This window comes from Oryctolagus cuniculus, chromosome 3 (assembly GCF_964237555.1).
Source record: "Oryctolagus cuniculus chromosome 3, mOryCun1.1, whole genome shotgun sequence".
Classification (NCBI taxonomy): Eukaryota; Metazoa; Chordata; class Mammalia; order Lagomorpha; family Leporidae; genus Oryctolagus; species Oryctolagus cuniculus.
The window spans coordinates 63,506,945-63,527,270 of NC_091434.1; the positions used below are offsets into that span (position 1 = coordinate 63,506,945).

Sequence of the window (20,326 nt, forward strand, 5' to 3'; positions counted from 1 at the left end):
TTCCTCATGTTCTGCAATTTTTGAATGAATATGATTCAGTGGGAAATCTTGTAATTTAAAATCTTAAAATTATGGTGTGATAGTGTGAGTATTTGTATGGACAAATTTCCATTGGTTTTCCTTTACTCCATTTTGTAAAAGATTTTATTTATTTGAGAGGTAGAGTTACAGACAGAGAAAGAGGCAGAAAAGGCTTTCATCCACTGGTTCACTCCCCAAATGGCCACAATGGCTGGAGCTGGGCAGATCTGAAGCCAGGAGTTTCCTTTGGGTCTTCCACACGGATGAAGGGACCCAAGCACTTGAGCCATCTTCTACTGCTTTCTTGGGTCATAGCAGACAGATGGATTGGAAGAGCAGCTGGGACTAGAACTGGTGCCCACATCGGATGCCAGCACTGCAGCAGAGGATTAACCTACTGTGCCACAGCGCTGACCCCAATTTGCTCCATTTGTAAATAAGTTTAACATATGAAAAAAAAAGATGTGATCTTACTATTTTCATAATTTATCTTTAATAAAGATTAACACAAGTAGTCTTAGAACTCAGTTAATTGATTTAGATCTATTGCAATTTAAGACACATTTGTATTGGAATTTGTTTCTTGGGAAAGGAAAAATATTCTACACTATTTTTATGACCCAATCAACTTCTTTTTCATAACTATACAGATAGAGTGGGATAGAGTGGTCTATAAATGGCTTCTGAACTTTATTCACTAGATTCATTTTGCAAGTTTAATATCCACAATCTTCCCAATAGCTTCTTTGAATTTCTCAACATGAAACTTACTCATTCTGCTCAAGTACTTAATTTTTTAAAATATTTTATTTGAGAGAGTTAGAGGAAAAGACAGAGAGAAAGGTTTTCCAACCACTGGTTCACTCCTCCAGTGGCTGCAACAGTCAGAGCTGGGCTGATCTGAAGCCAGGAGCTTCTTCCATGTCTCCCACATGGGGACAGGGGCTCAAGCACTTGGGCCAACTTCTACTGCTTTCTCAAGCCATAGTAGAGAGCTAGATAATAATAAGAGCAACTGGGGCTAAAACTGGACCCCATTTGGGATGCTGGCACCACAGGCGGAGGCTTAGCCTACTGTGCCACAGCACCGGCCCCCAAGTATATGATTCTCAGTGTCTAAAAGAGTTTTACTTTTTCCCATCCTGTTAGACCCTTTAGTTTGCATAAATGTATTGTGAACTCCACTATATCTAGCTTAGGGGGAAAAAAGGATCAGTCCAAGTTGCATGATTTTTAAACTTTTCAATCTATGAAAACAACTATATTTCATGACTCAATCTAACAGCATTTTTCTAAAAGGTTCGGGATTCTTGCTAAAATGAGATAGTGTTCTTTCTTTCTGGGAGAAACAACTTAGCTACATACACATGAAATATGCTCAGCATCTCTTAGTGTGCTGAAATTGTATTGGATTTGTTAGAGAATCTGGCTGTGAAATCTAATGCATTATTTGCAATTTATAGCACATTTAATCTGTATTATTTGAGCAGCTCCATTTACCCAGTTGATGGTGATGATTTCATATTTGAAGGAAACACTGAAGGGATCTTTAAATATGAGTTTGCCTACATATTTGATTAACTTTTCCATTTGCTAGGCACAAGAAACATAGGGTATGGGTATCAGTTAAATAATTCCTTTCAAATCCTAGCCGATTTCTTCTACAATTTAACTTACAGAGCCCATAAGGAAAAATATGTTTCACAAACTTCTCAGTGCCTCATTGCACTGAAACTTCACAGTTTCTCAGTGCCTCATTGCCATGATAACAAGCCCACACCACAATCTTAGCTACAGTGGGGTTGGCCTGCTCCAAAGATACCTGCTGGGTTCACTGTGGTCCTGTACCAGCTCACCCAGGATTCCTGCTAGGCTGAGCCGTGCTGCCTTGTCCCTGCCACTGAGCTACTGCTACGACTGCTGCAGGAGTTTGCCCTGGCAGCTATGAGAACTGGGCCAGCTGCACCCAAAGCTTGAGCAGTACCACCTGTAGCAGGCCCAGACCCAGGCCCTGTACAAGGCTTGCCTTTTTCCAGATGCCACCAGGGTCAGCTTCCCCCTACTGGACAACCAGTAGGAAGCTCAGGAAGCCCTCACTGACATGCCGCCTAGGGCAGAGGAAGAGTTGGACCCTGTGACCCTGCACAACCAGGGAAGCCTACAGAAGGGTTTGAAAGCTCCAGTTTTTATTCCGACAGAATCCCTTTCCTCCAGAGAGTTTTGGCAACCTGTTGCTGTTCTACTGTAACTGTGAGTATTCTGACCTGGCTGCAGATGTCCTGGAAGAAAAAACCATTCTGACTTACAGGTTCCTCATATGCCATCTCTATGACTTTTTGGATGCCATGATCACTTGCCAGATAGCTTTCATGAAGCGTGATAGGCCAGCAGGGATGTTGCGTGACCTGCTGTGGCGAGTCACCGAGCAAGCGCAGGAAGCAAGACACAACAGAGATGTTGAAAGTATCAAAAAGGCAGCGGATGGTGTAGGCATTTGCCAGGCCATTAGACCCCACTGGGAAGCCCTCATCCCACATCGGAGTGCCTGCTTTGGAGCCCAAGTTCTGTTCTCAATTCCAGTTTGCCTGCCCATACATACCTCGGGAGGCAGCAAGTGATAGCTCAGGGAGTTGGGACCCTGCAACCCACATAGGAGAACCAGACTGAGCTTCCAACTCCTGGCCCCAGCTTTGGTTGGGTCATTATGGGCATGTAGGGAGTGAAATAGCAGGTCTGTCCATCACTCAATGTCTATTAGTTCTCTCTCTCTCTCCCCTCTCGTCTTTTTCTCCCTCCATTTCTCAAATAAATGTCTTAAATAAAAAAAAATAAACTACCCTTCATTTCAGTTTTATTGACAAGTTTAAACAATGTGTATTTTTCCCCAGTTACTCTTGAAATAATTACAGCCACCTGCCCTAGTGATGAAGGCCTCGGGCTGCCAGTCTGCCATAGTGGAACATGGGAAATGAAGATGTAGTGGAGATTTAGCTATGCGATTTATTTCACAATCCACTTTGGATCCCCTTCATATCCAGATCACAGTAGTTGATCAAATGCCTACCGCCATTAGCAGAACAGAAGAAATGGATAACAGAGCGGAAGTAACAGATGCAGGAGCTACTTCTGTAACTCACCAAGTCACACTATCAGTCCTTACAGCGTTGTTTACTTTAATACAAGGAGAGGACATGCAGACTTTCCGATAGGACGAAGCCGCATGGAAAGGCAGGCTCCAGTTTATAAAGCATTCTCTTGTGGTGTTTTCTTTCCTGCCTTCAAAAGGTCTGTTTAAGAGACAGTGGTGCTTACTGCTGTAGAATGTATCGCTAGATAAGAAATGAAAAATCTATCTTCCTTTCCAAACTCATCTCTTCCCCTTTTTTTATCTCCTCCATTTTGTCAACGATAGGGGCACTTTTCTATGATAGCTGGCAGTAGAAACCACAACCAGAGATAAAGGATGTTACCAACCTTTCAGCACTGTCAGGTGCCCTAATACTGTGATTATCATGGTGACTTTAGAAATTCTCTAACCATGCATTTTTGTAAATGATATAAAATTTTTGATAAAAAATTATGCTTTACTGCATCAGTAAAAGCCAGAGGAAATTTTAAAAGGACTCACTCAGAGCACTGGATCTATGTGACTTGTCAAATACAGTGAACTTTATTTGTACATTTGCAGTAACCCTCATATTTTTCTTTTAAACTCCTTGACATCAATAGAAAAATAGGGACTTAAATTTTAAATATGTATAATATTTTTATTATTTAAAATGTCCTGTGACATGAGGACTTAAACTCAACACTAGAGGACACTGGCATTTCCATAACTGTAATCATTTTATGTTGAAAAATAGGGGCAGGCACTAGCCAGAGGTAATTACTGTGTTAGCTATGGGTATAGTGTTTGATATTCCCCTGGGGAGTGAGCCTTTATACTTAAATCCACTTTTAATGGAGGTCCCTTTGGTTATTTCAGTAAATCAGCTACCTTGGATTTTGGCTAAAATTGATTCACCATACTCTAAAATCCTTTCTACAACCTTATTTGAAGATTATTAGAAAGTTCTGTGTCTACTTTTGAATATGAAAGATATATATTTTTAGTATGCATGGAACCTGCAATAACTTGATTGCAAATATTACCAGATAAACATGGGAAATAAGCCCAAGTTTTTGTTCAAAACTGAAATTTGCACATTTGTGAGATTAAACACATCATTAACAATGACTGGATACCTTAGTTCAAAATAACAAATGGCTAAAATTGTATTGTGCAAACAGGACTTTAGAGTAATAAAGTATGTGAGAAAGCATTTATTGCTATTGTTATTGTGTTTTGAATTATTTTATTTGAAAAAGAAAATGCTTAAGATCAAGGACACATAGCTAAAAGTTTCACCAGCACTCATGGCAACCATAAATAGTATGTCCATAAATTCCTAAGATTTTGTTAAGACTCAAGGGTTAAATTAATGGCTGATTAGTTTTTCTGGTCAGCGTCTGTCCTGTGAAAACTCAACCATTTAGTTCCAATTATTTCAAATGTACCAAAATCGTATTCTATAGTTTATGGACTTTGTATGCGAAAAAGAGATGTATGTATTTTGGGAAATAAAAGATATCTATCCCATTTTTAAGACAAGAAGTACTACTGCAAGAGAAGGTCACATCCTTGCATTGTAAAACACAAGAAAATTGGCCGGCACCACAGCTCACTAGGCTAACCCTCCACCTTGCGGCGCCGGCACACCGGGTTCTAATCCCGGTCGGGGTGCCGGATTCTGTCCCGGTTGCCCCTCTTCCAGGCCAGCTCTCTGCTATGGCCCAGGAGTGCAGTGGAGGATGGCCCAAGTGCTTGGGCCCTGCACCCACATGGGAGACCAGGAGAAGTACCTGGTTCTTGCCTTCGGATCAGCACGGTGCGCCAGCCACAGCGCGCTGGCCGCGGCGGCCATTGGAGGGTGAACCAACGGCAAAGGAAAACCTTTCTCTCTGTCTCTCTCTCTCTCACTGTCCACTCTGCCTGTCAAAAAAATAAAAAGAAAATAAAAAAGAAAAAAAAAAAATACACAAGAAAACTTTCAGAACTGCCCTACTGAAAACTATTCCATTACATGGCCGTGCCACATACTCACGTATGCTGGGAGTCCGTTATTCTGTATGTTTACTAGAAAGAACAAAACTCGTTCTGTAATGAATACAGTGTTTTTGCTCTTGTGCTGGCTCATTACCAATAACTTTCGCTAAAAGGACCAAGAACAGAGGACAGTTTTACAGTCTCTGACCAAGACGCTGAAAGAAGTTTCAGAATCTAAGGAGACTGTTTTCCTGACAATGTTCATATAATTTATAGAAAAATCATTGAAATTATTCTGGAATTAACCTGTGAAATAGAAGATGAAAAACCATAAATGAATCCTTTACATTTGCAGATTTGTAAACATATTTTTAAAATTATGAATTATTAAGATAAGCATCTGAAATATATCTGCAAGTAGAGCCTGAACGAGAACTTGGCCTAGTTCATCTCTTGACTGCTATGCCTGAGGCAGAGACTAATATGAGATTGACACTTGTATGACTTGCCTAAAACCACAGAGCCAAATACTGGCAAAGCTGGGATTAGAATCCTCGGCTTCTGGCTCAGTTCCTATGTTCTTTCCACTCCAACACATTCCTCCTTTAGGTTTTATTTTTTCAAAGTATTCCATCACTGCTAAGTATCTCTTCCCAGAGCTATGACTTTCTTCATTCTCAGTGTTGCTAATTGGTGGATTGGCAAGCTTTTCCAGAATACAAATGGACTTCAAAAAGTTCATGGAAAATGGCATTAAAAGGTGTTTGTTTTGGTGAAAAAAATTTGAAAGCCATGCATATAAAAGGTCCTCAAGAAATTCATGGAAATGTATCTTATGAAAAAAACTGCATGTATTTCAATTTTTTTTGCAATGCGATGAACTTCTAATTCCATTTTTAATTCCCACGGACACTTGTAAGCACATTCCTGGGCTAACCTGAATTACATTATAGTTTCCAAAAGTATGCCAGAGGGTCTTGGGTGGGGACCCCTACATATTGTTTGCCCTGGGCACACAAGGTTAGCTACAAGACAATCTGGGATGGGCAGAAAAAGTATTGACCCACTTGTTGTTTAATCACCTCTTTTAGAAAGTTACTTTTTATGATAGTTCTTCAAATTAGTGATTTTCTTCTCCCCATTACAGTTTCAAACCGCCAAATGCATAAAAGCAGCTGTCAGAAAGCTGCTCTGCACCTCAAGTGCGAAGGGCTGTGAGACACTTATTCAAAAACCACAACCGAAAGCCAGTTGATTCCACAAGTATTTATTGAGTGTTACCAGAGACTTCTGAGGCTTGCAAAATCCCTTTGAGCTGAACTCTTAAATCGTACCCTCTTGTAGGAGATTGGTTACTCATTTAAACAAGTCAAGAACAAGAGAACAAATCACGTTCCTTTTATCTACCTTCATTTTCCCCTTTGTACTAATAATTCTTGGTCCTTCCTCTGTATCAGAATCAGCTGGGAAACTCAGGAAACTGGAAATGCCTGGGTCCTTACCCCTAAAGATTCTGTTTTGATTTGTGGAGATGGGAGTGGGTGGAGGGCCATTTTTCAGAAGTCTCTCCAGGTTGTGTCAACGTGTAGCGGGGCTTAAAAAGCGCTGTGCTTGGGGCCGGCGCTGTGGTGCAGCGGGTTAAAGCCCTGACCTGAGGTGCCAGCATCCCATGTGGGCACTGGTTCAAGTCCTGGCTGCTCCTCTTCCTATCCAGCTCTCTGCTATGGCCTTGGAAAGCAGTGGAAGATCGCCTGAGTCCTTGGGCCCCTGCACACACGTGGGAGACCTGGAGGAAGCTCCTGGCTTCAGATTGGCACAGCTCCAGCCGTTGTGGCCACCGGGGGAGTGGGCCAGTGGATGGAGGACCTCTCTCTGTGTCTCTACCTCTTTCTGTAACTCTGTCTTTCAAATACATAAAAATAAATCTTTTTTTTAAAGCACTGTGCTTAAAAATAAGACAGTGACTGCGCACGGAGGCTTCCAGGCAGGGTGGAGAGTGGTAGGATGCAGCCTGAGAATGAAGCTACAATGATGCCATTCTAAAGAAATTGTGGAAAATGAATGTGATAAATGGAAGAATCGGAAAGGTATTTAGGCTGGAGTATTGTAGTTTAATCACATAACATTTTTAAGAGATTTATTTATTTATTTGAAAATCAGAGTTACACAGAGAGAGGAGAGGCAGAGAGAGAGAGAGAGGTCTTCCATCCACTGGTTCACTCCCCAATTGGCAGCGATGTCCGGAGCTGCGCTGATCCGAAGCCAGGAGCCAGGAGCTTCTTTCTGGTCTCCCATGCGGGTGCAGAGCCCAAGGACTTGGGCCATCCTCTACTGCTTCCCAGGCCATAGCAGAGAGCTGGATTGGAAGTGGAGCAGGCTGGTCCATATGGGATGCCAGCACTTCAGGCCAGGGCGTTAACCTGCTGAGCCACAGCGCTGGCCCAAATCATATAACATTTTTAAACAAGTGAAATCTCTTTAAATTTAAAAAAAAATTTTATGTATTTATTTGAAAGGCAGAGAGACAGCTCCCATCTGCTGGTCCACTTCCCAAATGTCCACAACAGTCGGGGCCATGCCGGTGGGAGCTGGGAGCAGGGAACTCAGTCCAGGTGTCCCACGTGGGTGGCAAGGATCCAACACTTAAGCCATCAACTGCTGCTTTCTGGAGTCTTCAGTAATATTCCAATATGGGATAAGAGTGTCTTAACTAGCATCTTAACCCCTAGGCCAAACACCTACACCTAAAATATATATATATATATATTTTAATTTATTTGAGAGGCAGAGAGAGAGACAGAGCATGCTCCTGTCTGCTGGTTCACTTCCCAAATGTCCACAATATTGTGGACTGAGCCAGGCTAAAGCCGCGAACTGGAAACCCAGTCCAGATCTCCCCTGCAGGTGGCCGGGGCCCAGTTATTTGAGCCATCACTGCTCCCTCTAAGGTCCACATTAGCAGGAGGTTGGAGTCAGGAACTGGAGCTAATTATCAAGTCCAGATACTCTAACATGGGACAAGGGTAACTTAACTGGCATCTTAATCACTAAACTAAACATCCATCCCTTTTACATTTTTTGTAAAAAACACATATTCAAAAATTCTTAAGAAATCTTTGGCTTTCACAGAAGAGATCTGAAAACACACTGAAGTAACCAGAAGCTGTGAAGTCTGATAGCAGGAACTCCTTCAAGAGTGTTTCCAGAATGTAAGAGTATATTCAAACATCATTGGAGGGAAGGAAGGTTTTCCCTCCACGCTCTTAGGGTCTCTGATGTAAGATGAACAGAACAGCACATAAGTTATATTTACATATACCTAAGAGTCCCTCGCAAGAAAATGAGCAATCAGAGGAAGTAGCCTGAGTGCTTTAGGCATGGATGCAGAGTGGCAGCTGTGGAAAAATAACTGGGAAGAACAGTTGGCTTACTAAGGTGCGTCTCTATAAACTTCTCTCAGTCTCAACACCCCATCTCCAGTGACAAAAATGTTTCTTTTCTCCTGGTGCAGGGAGGGCATCTTTTATGTGGGAGTCTCCCTGCCTTCTCTCAGGAAGAAAAGGGGAGGTCGGAGTGCCTTTCTTGCACCTGCTGTTTTTCAAATGCATTTAGCTCAAAATAATCAATATGCGAAAGCAGCATATTTTGGAGTGGCATGTCCTGAACTCTCACTGTCATCACTACTAATTATGCTAATTATGCCTTGCTAAAGGAAAATGTAACTCTTTATGTGCATAATCACAACCATTCTAACAAATGGTTTTGGTTGGCTTTGGATGAACCCAACATGTTCTCCTAATATGGACCGTGTTCACCTGGTCTCCCTATAAATGAGGATTCCTCCAAATCAGACTCCAATCCCTTGCATGCATTTATATATGTACATATGACTTTTTAAAATCTACACTGAAGGGCCGGCCCTGTGGAGCAGCGGGTTAAAGCCCTGGCCTGAAGCGCCAGCACCCCATATGGACACTGGTTCTAGTCCCGGCTGCTCCTCTTCCGATCCAGCTCTCTGCTATGGCCTGGGAAGGCAGCAGACGATGGTCCAAGTCCTTGGGCCCCTGCACCCACGTGGGAGACCCAGAAGAAGCTCCTGGCTCCTGTGTTCGGATCGGTGCAGCTCCAGCTGTTGCAGCCAACTGGGGAGTGAACCAGCGGACAGAAGACCTCTCTCTGTGTCTCTACCTCTCTCTGTAACTCTGTCTTTCAAATAAATAAAAATAAATCTTTTTTAAAAATCTATACTGAAAATATAACAATACTCAATGCTGTGGTGGTTTATCATCTAATATACATTCCTAACTCCTACTCTGACCCCACCGGCAAATGTTTGGTCTAAACTACTGGCTCTCAAAATGTTTGGCTGCATATTAATAGCACCCAGGGAGCTTTTAAAAATTTCATGCCCCTTGGGGTTGGAGCTGTGGCACAGCAGACTAAGCTGCTTTCTGCAATGCCACCCATATGGGATGGCAGCACCACAGGCGGAGGATTAACCGACTGCGCCCAGCGCCGGCTCCACTCTGAAGTTTTTAACTCAGCTTCAACTTTTAGACTTTCATGTCTGTCTCTGTAGCGTCCAGTTTGAACATGAATCGAGACAAGTTGGTGTAGCAATTTCCTCCCTGTCTTGTGACCCTCGCTATGTACCCAGGTTCTCAAGCCTCTCAAGACTGCATCGTCTCCCAGGTGCTGTTATGATCACCTTGTCTGCCTTATAAGTCTGTCTAGCCATAATTCCCCTTACCCCTACTTTTCCTCTTAGTAATTTTCTATCCACTGGCCTACATCCTACTCCTTGGTTGTAAGTTCCCACTTGTCCATGCTATATTTGGAGTTCGGCCTAGTCTCTCTCCCCTACTGAAAATTCTCATTGCCGTGGTCATTCTACATATGAAGATAGTTTTACCCACACCCCCAATCCCTTAATTAAATGATGCCTTGAAATCCTTAACAAGTGTCATTGAATAGTCTTGTTATTTTTTTTCTAAAGCAGCATACTTGTGCACAGGCCAAACATTCTGAGTGTTATCCAGGAGGGGATGAATCTTCCTGCATATTCCCTAACATCTTGGTATCCAGTCTTCCTTGAGACCCAAGCATCACTCCTGAGGTTCAGGTAAGTAGGACAAAATTAATTGACCTTTGTAAAGACATTACTGGAAACTGTGACTTAATTAGTATTAACCAGTCATCCAGTCTTTTGGAATTACCACAGCGATTCACGAGACAACAGCCTTGCAAGAGATTCATTTGGATACGCCTTCATTTTCTTGGGAGAGCATTCACTTACGTAGAATTAAATAGAGGATTAAATGGCCCTGAACTAGCCTTAAGCCTAAAGCTTGCTCACTGTTTCTTGGCAGAGGCACAAGATAAACACCAATTCTTACAGAAAACAGATTCCTCAATTTCAGAATTTCCTTCACATTCATATAAGGTTGTTTCAGTAGAATCTCAATAACAGCAGAAGGAGGAAAGTGAAAATGAGAACAGCAGCAACATTTATTCATGTATAGTAAACCTAAGTGTTAAAGTGTGGTGAGCTAATCTCCTCTCCAGTGAGAAATGCTAATCTATGTGGCTGCACAATTTCAGCTTTGGCCCTTTCCAGTTATAAACCTGGTTATAGGAGAAGCTTCATAAAAAATAAATACTTTAGTTCTTCCTGATAATCCCCATCAGCACTGCATCCCACTTGCTAGGCCCAGCTCATTCTGAGTGTTGGAGTACATCAGTTTTCTAAAACAGGGACACAAGAAATTCAAATTCAAACGGGATGGTCCGTATTACATTAGGGGGTTGGGACAGTTGATTTACTCATAGAATCACTTTAAACTCCCACTAGCTGAGGACCTGAGACAGAATTTACTGGCTCCTCTTGCCATCTTCGGTCCTACAAAAAAAATAAAATAAAATAAAGCAAAATCTGTCTGTGAAATGTGAGACTCCAGTCACAGATATCTTGACTGATGTCATTTCCAAGGCACGGTGCAGCCCTGTGACAGTCACAGCGGGCATCTGCCTCTGCATGGGGTTTCCATCTGCTTCCCATCGGAAAGAACGTCTTTAGGGAGTCATGGTAAACACAGAGCACCCATTCCTCCCCATGGGTCCGATCCTATATTGGTCTTTTTAGGATGAACTGCTTTTAGGACTGACTCTGCTTAATTTTCTCCTGAGTAAGAAGGCATGGAGAATTACTCCATTGCTGCAGCTTTAGTTTTCGTCCGTGTTTGGCTTCTTACAGGCAATTCTGTAAAACTTTTCCATATGATTCTGAAGCTATTATGCAAATGCTAGCAAAATGAAAACTGAGTCACTGAAACTCCTTTGGGAGAAGAGCTTTGCGTATGACTCCACGTGTTGCACTTCTTAGAACTAGATTGCATTTCAAGCAAAGCTTCCTGAGCTCTTTAGGTTTAAAGTTGCTAAACGTGTGGTATCAAAGGCTCTCTATTCCTTTCTCATTCAGGGTCAACAGGGATGAGAAGTTAAAGCAAAGAAAACATTATAATGACAAAAGATTCCCAAACTCCTCTTTTTCAGAGCAGCTTCACTATAGATAATCCACTTGGTGTTGAGTTATAACTAACTGGGAACTGAGTGTGGTGATCCACCAGTAAATGCACAGTGGTCACCATGATTGCTGAAGAAACTAAGCTTGAGTGAGTTCCACAGGAATGTTTAATAAGGGAAAAGATTCCATGCAGACTGGTCTTTTTCTCATCTCCATTCTCCCCTGCAGATTTTGCCATGTCCATAGCGCCTGAACAAAAACAGAGCCTCCATTATACTCCTTGAGGAATAATTTATTCAACACACTTTCAGAAATTGGACCTTCTGTGTTTATGTGCCATTTCCTCAAAAAGGCTGACTATGAGGATGAAATAGAAATAACATTGCTTCTCAATATTCCTCAAGCCCCAATTTCTAGAAAAAGACAAGAATACAAAGGTCTTTTTATTCGTTCTGTCACATGCCACTTTGTTTTAATGTGGTTTCCAGGAGTTCCGTCTCAAATGAGGCAAGGACCCCAGCGGGCAAGCCAAGGGGAAAGCTTCCCTCACCACACTGGGGAAAGGAATTATGACCACGAAGCCACATGGCTGTGAAAGAATGGAAAGGGGATGAGAGGAGACCTCAAGAAGGGGGAGAAGGCGAAAGGGGAAGACAAGGGGAAGAAGTGCAGCAAGCAGCTTGTCTTTCAAACAACGATGGAATTATGATGACTGCATTCCCAGGACTTAAACTTGAGGTGCGTGACCTTCATGTTTTCTGAAGTGTGCTACCTGCCTGAGATCGTTAGCCGAGAGGAATTTAGTTGGCCCACAGATGAACGCTTCCTAACAGCCAAGTGCCAGGTGTTGAATTGCGTTTGGACACACACACACACACACACACACGTATGTACACCTAACATACCAAACCTGAAATTTCATGGAGTCTATTGACTACTTTGAGACTTAAATACAAAGTGGACTTATTGAACGAAAATTACTGCATAAAACTACACAGGGTACCTGGTTATGTCAAGAAGCGCATTGGTGATACTCGAATGACTGGAGTGTAGAAAACCTTGGTTTAGGTGCAGACAGGTAGAACACAGACGTAGAACACAGGTAGAATACGTGAGGGAGAGGGCAACAACCTGCTCCTCACGGAGTAGAAGGAGCCGCTATGGATCCAGTGCACATTTGTCAAGGGCATTCAACTTCACGTCTGAATACAGAGGTGGAAATTTCCTCCGGAGAACCTTGCCGACAAACTTATGGTAAAACTGTTTTGAACTTGCCGGTCGTCTGTTTCCTCACCTGGAAAGCTGAGACATTAGAGTTGATATTTTGTTCCTTATCATTTTAATCTATGCTGATCTGAATTTTCTTCCCCCCATTTCCCACAAACCTACAAGTTCTGACCAGCAGAGGGGGCCTCACTCTGCTTGAAAGTTCCTCTAAAGGCTGAAGAGGGGCTCCTGCAAACAGGACCACCCCTCCGTGGGTTTGCTCAGCACGCCTCCCTTTTCTCGGAGCTAGGAATACACAAATGAAACCGCTCACCCGTGGATCGGTCCAGCAGCGGATGAGTTGTCATAGCTCCGTCTTCAGCTTTTTTAAGGATCTGCTTAGCCACTGCACAAAATCTCTTAACTGAAAGAGGGTTCTGATCGCTACCACACTACTCATTGTGTATGTAGTACTCTGGGCTCAGCACGCAAGGGTACCATTGTGTTCGTTTTGAGTTGAATTCAAAGTTTTAGAGTTGTAAGAATCTTTTTAGATTTTTCTCCCGTTGTATTTGAAAGGCAGAAACAGACACGTCCCAACTGGTTCACTCCCCAAATGCCGGCAACAGCAAATGTCAGGCCAGGCTGAAGCCAGGAGCCTGGAACTCAACCTACTACTTGAGTCATCATCATCTGCAGCCTCTAAGAGTGTACTTAAGAAGTGGGATCAGAAGCAGAGGAGTCAGAACTCACGCTCCCTGGTATGGGATGTGGAAGTCCCAAGCAGCATCTTATTTTTTTTTAAAGATTTATTTATGTATTTGAAAGGCAGAGTTACAGAGGCAGAGGCAGTTAGAGAAAGAGGTCTTCCATCTGCTGATTCACTCCCCAGATGGCCACAACGGTTGGAACTAGGCTGATTCAAAACAAGGAGCCAGGAGCTTCTTCCGGGTCTTCCACACGGGTACAGGCCCCAAGAATTTGGGCCATCTTTCACTGCTTTCCCAGGCCATAAGCAGAGAGCTAGACTGGAAGAGGAACAGCTGGGACTCGAACCAAGGCCCATATGGGATGCTGGCACTGCAGGAAGAGGCTTTACCTACTATGACACAGCGTCAGCCCCCCAGGCAGCATCTTAACAGCTGTGACAAATTCCTACCCTTGGAGGATCATTAAGAGCAGCTGTTCCAACTCCCTGGCTCCACAAACCAAGAACAGACATGTAAAGAACTTATGCCCTGGGGCCAGCACTGTGGCATAGTGGGTTAAGCTGCGGTGCCAGCATCCCTACTGGTGCCGGTTTGAGCTCTGGCTACTCCACTTCTGATCTAGCTCCCTCCTAATGTGTCTGGGGAAAGTAGCAGAAGATGGCCCAACTGCTTGGGCCTCTGCCATCCATGTGGGAGACTCAGAAGTGCGTGCCTGGGTCCTAATTTCAGCCTGGCCCAGCCCTATCATATATAGCTATCAGGGGAGTAAAACACAGGATGAAGACCTCTCTCTCTCTCTCTCTTCTCTCTTCCTCTCTTTGTGTAACTCTGCCTTTCAAATGAATAAACAAAAAAAAAAAAGTTTATGTCCCACAGAAAGTTACTAATGTGGAAACAGGTTTATTCAGCTATTATGAAAAAGTCGCTCACAACCTGTTCAATCCTATTTGTTCCTAGTGGCTGTGTTACTTTAGCTGGATCATTTAACCCCTTCACTTCTGAGCCTCTGTTTCCAGGACGAGCCAACCACTGCAGTCACTTCGGTTCTTCTCTATTGGACTTGCTATCTCTCAGTGACTTTGCTTTGCTCTCTCTTTGCAGGCAATTCCAAGACATCTCAGTTGCTTTATTCTTCCTCCATCTGTAGTTTATGTGTGTGTTCTTCCCTTGTGAGCGTACAGGGATTAAAATCCAACTACACCAGAGTAAAATAGTTATAACTCCATTATGAACGTAACAATCAAAAAGAGAATTCAGATTGGTAAGAGAATGTAAAAAAAAAAAAAATGGAAGTAAGAGTGTTACAATTGTAGAACTGTGAATGCCTTTTTTTAAACAGAAACGTGTATAACCCTTGCCTAACAAGCATAGTTAAAGCAAATGGAAAAGTTCATCTGCAAAAGCAAAGTGGAGGTCACGAATGCAGCTCGAGACGGGAGGAGGGGGAACCGCAGCAATCAGCAGGCCCCCACCCCTGCAGCGAGCAGCAGCTAGCAAATAAAGCTTCCCATTCTTCCAGGATATTGAATTTGAGTTAGGGAAAGCCAGACATCATGTAATCACAGTTTGGAATTACACTGTATACTTAATAAAAGCTCACAAAACTTGCCAAAAAAATTTTTTTCCCCAGAATGTTTTAAAGAGCTATGTGTTTGCAAAGAGGGAAAGAGATGGGAAAGAAATCATGTGAAAAGGAAACCTTTCCACAGATCCAAGGCAAGTCCAGACCAGGCATATATCTGGCAAGCAGCTTAAAATAGGACCCCTCTTCCCTCAAGGGGAAGTGTCTCTTTGAAGGAAAGGAAACAAGGGGCCAGGGGGTCCCCGGGAGAGAAGACAGCCCTGCTGGGACAGAGCCTCACGGGGTCCTCACCCTCTTCTCCCGCTCCTTTCTCTGATTGCTAAGTGAGGCTGATGCTGCAGAGTGCTTGGGTGGCAAGCCCTGCACATCTGGATTAACACCCATGGAGACAGAGCACCCGTGCAGTCACACAATGCTCCCCACACCAAAAGGCCTTGAGCTCCGTTTAATCCTCTGCTGCCACTGTTTGGAAATTCTTAATTTATGAGCAAGGGCCCTTATGTTTACATTTTTGCACTGGGCTTCGAAAATGAGGCAGTTGGTTTGGGCTGAACATTTTTGCGAGGCTGTTTATCTTACTTGCAGGAAGTCTGATGTAGGTGCCCCATGGTTAACCCTTTCCACGTGCTTAGCCCTGGTCTACTGTGAGTTGAGTTTGTGTCTTCCCATATGGTTCACACTGCAGTCTGCAGCCTCTCCCAGCTCGGAGCCTGTGTCTAGCACATCCAGTCCAACATGTCTTTGGTCTCTCCAAATGTGTCTCCAGAGTAGCATGTCTCTCTACTATGGGTGCCCTAGGAACACACTGCCCTTTTAGAATCAACATTCAAAGCAGCTGATTTCCTTCTGGAGAGTTTGGGGGCAAAGAGTGGTACAAACTCATGCTATTTGGAGCATGCTACATTCACCCTCATAAGGGCCTGTGTGTCCAACAACAGACATCTGCGTTCTCTTTTGTCTTATACAAACCTCTGTTGACTCTTACTATTTAGTCCTCTGCAGGTCAAACCTGTAAGGTTTGAAAGTGGTTCTTTTCAAAGTATGAGATACAGCTTAGCTGTAGCTTTGAATTATTTCTCCAGCCACAAGCCCTGGACCATGAAAGCATTGGCAACCTCCCCATTGTGGGGAGCAACTCGGACTAGACTAAGTTACTGGAATTAAGACTTATTCTATGCATCTGCTCTCCCACAATGTGGCACTGGGAGAGGAGTAAAAACAACTTTTACACAGCTGCCTCTAGTTCAACCAGTAACCTGCAGGAGCTGATCCCGCTCCTGATTGGAGGAGAGCAGCGTACTCGGCGTGTGGGTAGCAGAGTTGGGATTGGTGGAAGAGGACTATAAAGGAGGAGAGAGACAACATGCACCGGGAACATCTAAGGGGAACATCTATCTGAGGGAACACCTGTGCAGCCCCCGAGAGAGCCGGCCGGCGGTGTGCCGCTCCCCCGCGGAAGTGGGGAAGGTGGCAGGGGGAACCGCCCTTCCATGGAGGTGGAAGGGACAGTAGCCAACCCGGGAAGAACCAGCAGCAAACCCGGGGAGGGCCGAGCAGACAAAAGAACAGCGCAGGGTCCTGTGTCGTTCCCCCACGAAGACGGGGAGCGACACCCATCCCATCCCCACCCACAAAAGGCCCACAGGAAACTCCGAGGAGCCTGCAGGTAGTACGGTGCTTTTAATATTCCAGCAATCTTTCTTTTCCCCACTGCCTTCCTCCCAGAGAAAAGCAGAAAAGAAGCCAAACATTTTTCTATACAAGAACGGGACTCGTGACCTCAAGGGGGAGAGGAGAGTGGAGGGACAGAAAAGGTCCCTCTCACTAACCATCTTGTTGGAGGCCCTCCCACCCCCCAGCTGGCTTCTGCAGACAGAATCTGGTACTGTGTGGGAGAAAACTTTCCTGAAGGCAGTGGTTGTACCCTGGAGGGCTGATGTGCTCCTTGTTACTGGGTTAGAAGCGGGAAGCCACAAAGGGTCTTCCTCCTGGGAGGAAGCTTCTATCTTTGAAGTCTACCCTTTTCCAGGTTTAGGACAAAGTGCAAATGACCTGGAGTTCTGACATTCCCCCCGTTAGGTAGCACTTTCCAAAATATTAAGGTCTTGGACGCACTCAAGGGGCAGGTGTCAATCTCTGGCCCAAGGGAGGGGCATCATCTTACTGCGTGCGCCAGGACTCAGAAGGCTCAGGACAGAAAAGCAAAATGAGGCTGTCTCCTTGTCCAGTGGTGAGAGCTAGCTGCCCTCTGAGCAGGGAAAGGGCTGAGACTGGACACTCAAGGAGCCAAAAGAAACTGGCATGGCCGAGTAGGGACGCGGTGCTCTGCCCACCTTCAAAAGGAGTGTTCCATGAGGGGCCTCGCCCATCACATTGCCATCCAGTGTCTAAGGCCCCAGGGATCAAACTGGCCTTAATATTTGACACCAGCACACCGAAACTCCAGAGAAGCCTATTCCTGACTCTGGGCTCTGACCCCTCTTTTCTTTAGAGCTTTTACTTTAAAAAACTTTTCACTGTAAATTTATTCACTGTCTGTTTGCGATATACGTAAATCTTTTTCAAAGTCTCATGCCAGTTTTAGAACCCAGAAATATCTTTCTCAGGGACTTGGAGCCATGTCACTGAAATGAAATCATCAGAGTACGTAGCACCTCCAGCTCCTTCAAGCCTCATAACAGACCATGTGGGATGATAGGAGCCTAACTTGGGTTGGCATCTTGTTCCAAGTTGTAAAACCACCACCTGCTAAAAAGGTATGAGAAGTTTATTTTCTCTTGGGTAAAGCCAGTTAGCTAACACAGGTGGCTCCCAATCTCCCTCGCACCTCTGTGCTTTAAAATCCTATCACCCTTTGTTTCAGCAAAGTTGAATTCAGACTAAGTTCTAGCCTCTCTCCCCTATTGCAACAGCCTTGAATAAAGTCTTCCTTTCCTGTTCAGTTTCGTCCAGTGCAATTTTTGCTTCAACATCAACAATGTAAACATGCTCCACCAAAATGTGTTGTATTCCTGCAAACCCCGGTTGCTGTGCAGCATGGAAAGACTGGTGACTAAATTACAGGAGCCAAAGTGCCACTTGCTTTGTGCCTCTTTCTGGAGGCTCTGGGGAAAGCTGAGTTAAAGCTGACCCAGGGAGAAGGCATGTCACCACTCTCAGTAAGAGGAGCATTGTCAAGGAGCAGGAGCAGGAAGAGACTGGTTGGAGCTGGGCTGCTGATACTTTACTGGATGTAACAAGGCCTCACAGTGCACTTACCTCATACCAGGTACAGCCCTGAGCACACTGCAGATAATTCACTTGATTCTTATAACAACGAAACATATTGTATTATTCAATTATGTTGGGATTTTTAAAATTTGAATGTCAAAGTGACAGAGGGAAAGAGAGAGAATGAGAGAGAGAGGGCTCTTTCATCTGCTGATTTATTCCCCCAAATGCTTACAACAGCCAGGGCTGGGACAAGCTGAAGCCAGGAGCCCAGAACTCAGTAAAGGTCTCCCACGTGGGTGGTAGGGACCCAAATACTTGCGCCATCACCTGCTGCCTCTGAGGGTGTGTGCATAGCAGGAAGCTAGTCAGCCGCAGAGCTCGCACTCAAACCCCTGCCTGCTGATCAGGGGCATGGACGTCCCAAGTGGCATTTAATCACTGCTTGAAACACCTGCCCTCTGTAATCACAGCTCCATCTTTTCAGGTAAGACACACCTTGAGCATCCCAGAAAGTACCATTAGACTTGCTCAGGCTCACATATTTCATAGACACGGAGCACTGGCATTTTGATACCAGAGTCTATGTTTTAAGCACTAGAATTTACTGCCAGATTCTGCAGCTAGAATCAAAGGGCACAAAATCCCATGGTGTGAAAGACTCCATGGGAGCTCAGCAGGTAACAGGTACATGTTAGAGAAGTCTTCAAGGCTCTGCCAGAGAGTGGCTCCCATGTGAGAAATAAAGCAACCTACAACGGGGTCAGCACAGTGCCCAGCTATGAGGCTCTCCTCATGGCACAGGAAAGCACAGTTCTGTATCAGTATCCACCAGTTCCTACTGTCAGAGGGACATCTGTAGATGCTTTCTGCAAACCCACCTTGGCTTACCCACAAGCCCGGCAGTTCAGGACCAAAGCGTGTACCTCTGCAAAGGGTGTGCAAAGTGGCAGCACAGCTGAACACCATCTAGGTCTTTCCTCCAGAGGAGTTAAGTGACTTTGACCAGTCTTTTCAGTGCGTGCTGAATGTGCAATCAGAGGCAGACCAGGTTCTCCAGTGAGTACGGTGAGGACCTTTTCTCCCTTGCTCTCTCCCAACTTGCTTTCCTCTCTTGCAGCTTAAAACGTGCAGGAGTGGAGCAGGTGCTTGGCAGACTTAGGAAGCCACTTGGGACTCCCGCATCATTTATGGGAGTGGGGGGTGGGGGAGTGGAGTTTAGGGAGGCTGCAGTCCCAGCCCCACTCTCAATTCCAGTTTGCTGCTAATGTGCAGCGCCCTGGGAAGCAGCAGGTGATGGTTCAAGAGACTGAGACCCTGCCACCCGCAGAGGGAGACGCCGGTTGAGTTCTGGGCTTCTGCCCAGCCCATTTCTGGCTGATGGGGCCATTTGAGGAGTGAACCAGAAGATAAGAGATCTTTCTCTGTTTTTGTCAAGTCATTTTCTGGAGTGCAGGAGGGGTACTTTTGGCAGAACAAGCTAAGGCTTGCACAAAGGAAAGAAAAGGAAGTGAAGTTATGCTCCCACCTCAAATGCACAAAAACCGATCCCTTCCATGGGTCCCCCGAGGTTCCCCCGGGGAGCCCCGGGAAGTCTCTGCAAGGCCAGCTCTGGCCTGGGCGATAGGAGACGGCCTGGGGCAGCCGGCTCACCACAGCCTTCTCTGAACCTTCCTTTCTCCATCTGTGCAGAGCGAATCACAATATCTGTGCTTTGTGCTCTCCAGGGCTGTTATGAGGCTCAAATGAGATAATGGACGTAAAGCGCTTTGTAAACTGTAAAATGCTTTACAAATGTAAGGGATTATTATAAACCACAATATAGCGATGTTTTATGCTTTTATAAAACTACTGGCTCGAACTGCAGGAAAGGGAATCCCTCTGGTGATTTTTATTTTGGAAACAGGAGGACGTGGGCTTGCCTCCTTGCCAGGAATTGGATTCCTGGCGGCAGCTGTTTATCCCATTTCGCTCGGCGACGCACATAT

General features: G+C 44.7%; 1 long non-coding RNA gene across 1 annotated transcript in view; it reads right to left on the reverse strand.

Annotated features, from left to right (window-relative positions):
* Positions 1-9,350: 9,350 nt before the first annotated feature.
* The window catches only part of LOC127491743 (uncharacterized), a 48,978-nt gene continuing 38,002 nt past the window's right edge, over positions 9,351-20,326 (reverse strand). The window contains exon 5 of the long non-coding RNA XR_011387228.1: positions 9,351-12,932. This is a non-coding gene — a long non-coding RNA (uncharacterized lncRNA). The remainder of the gene's footprint in view (positions 12,933-20,326) is intronic.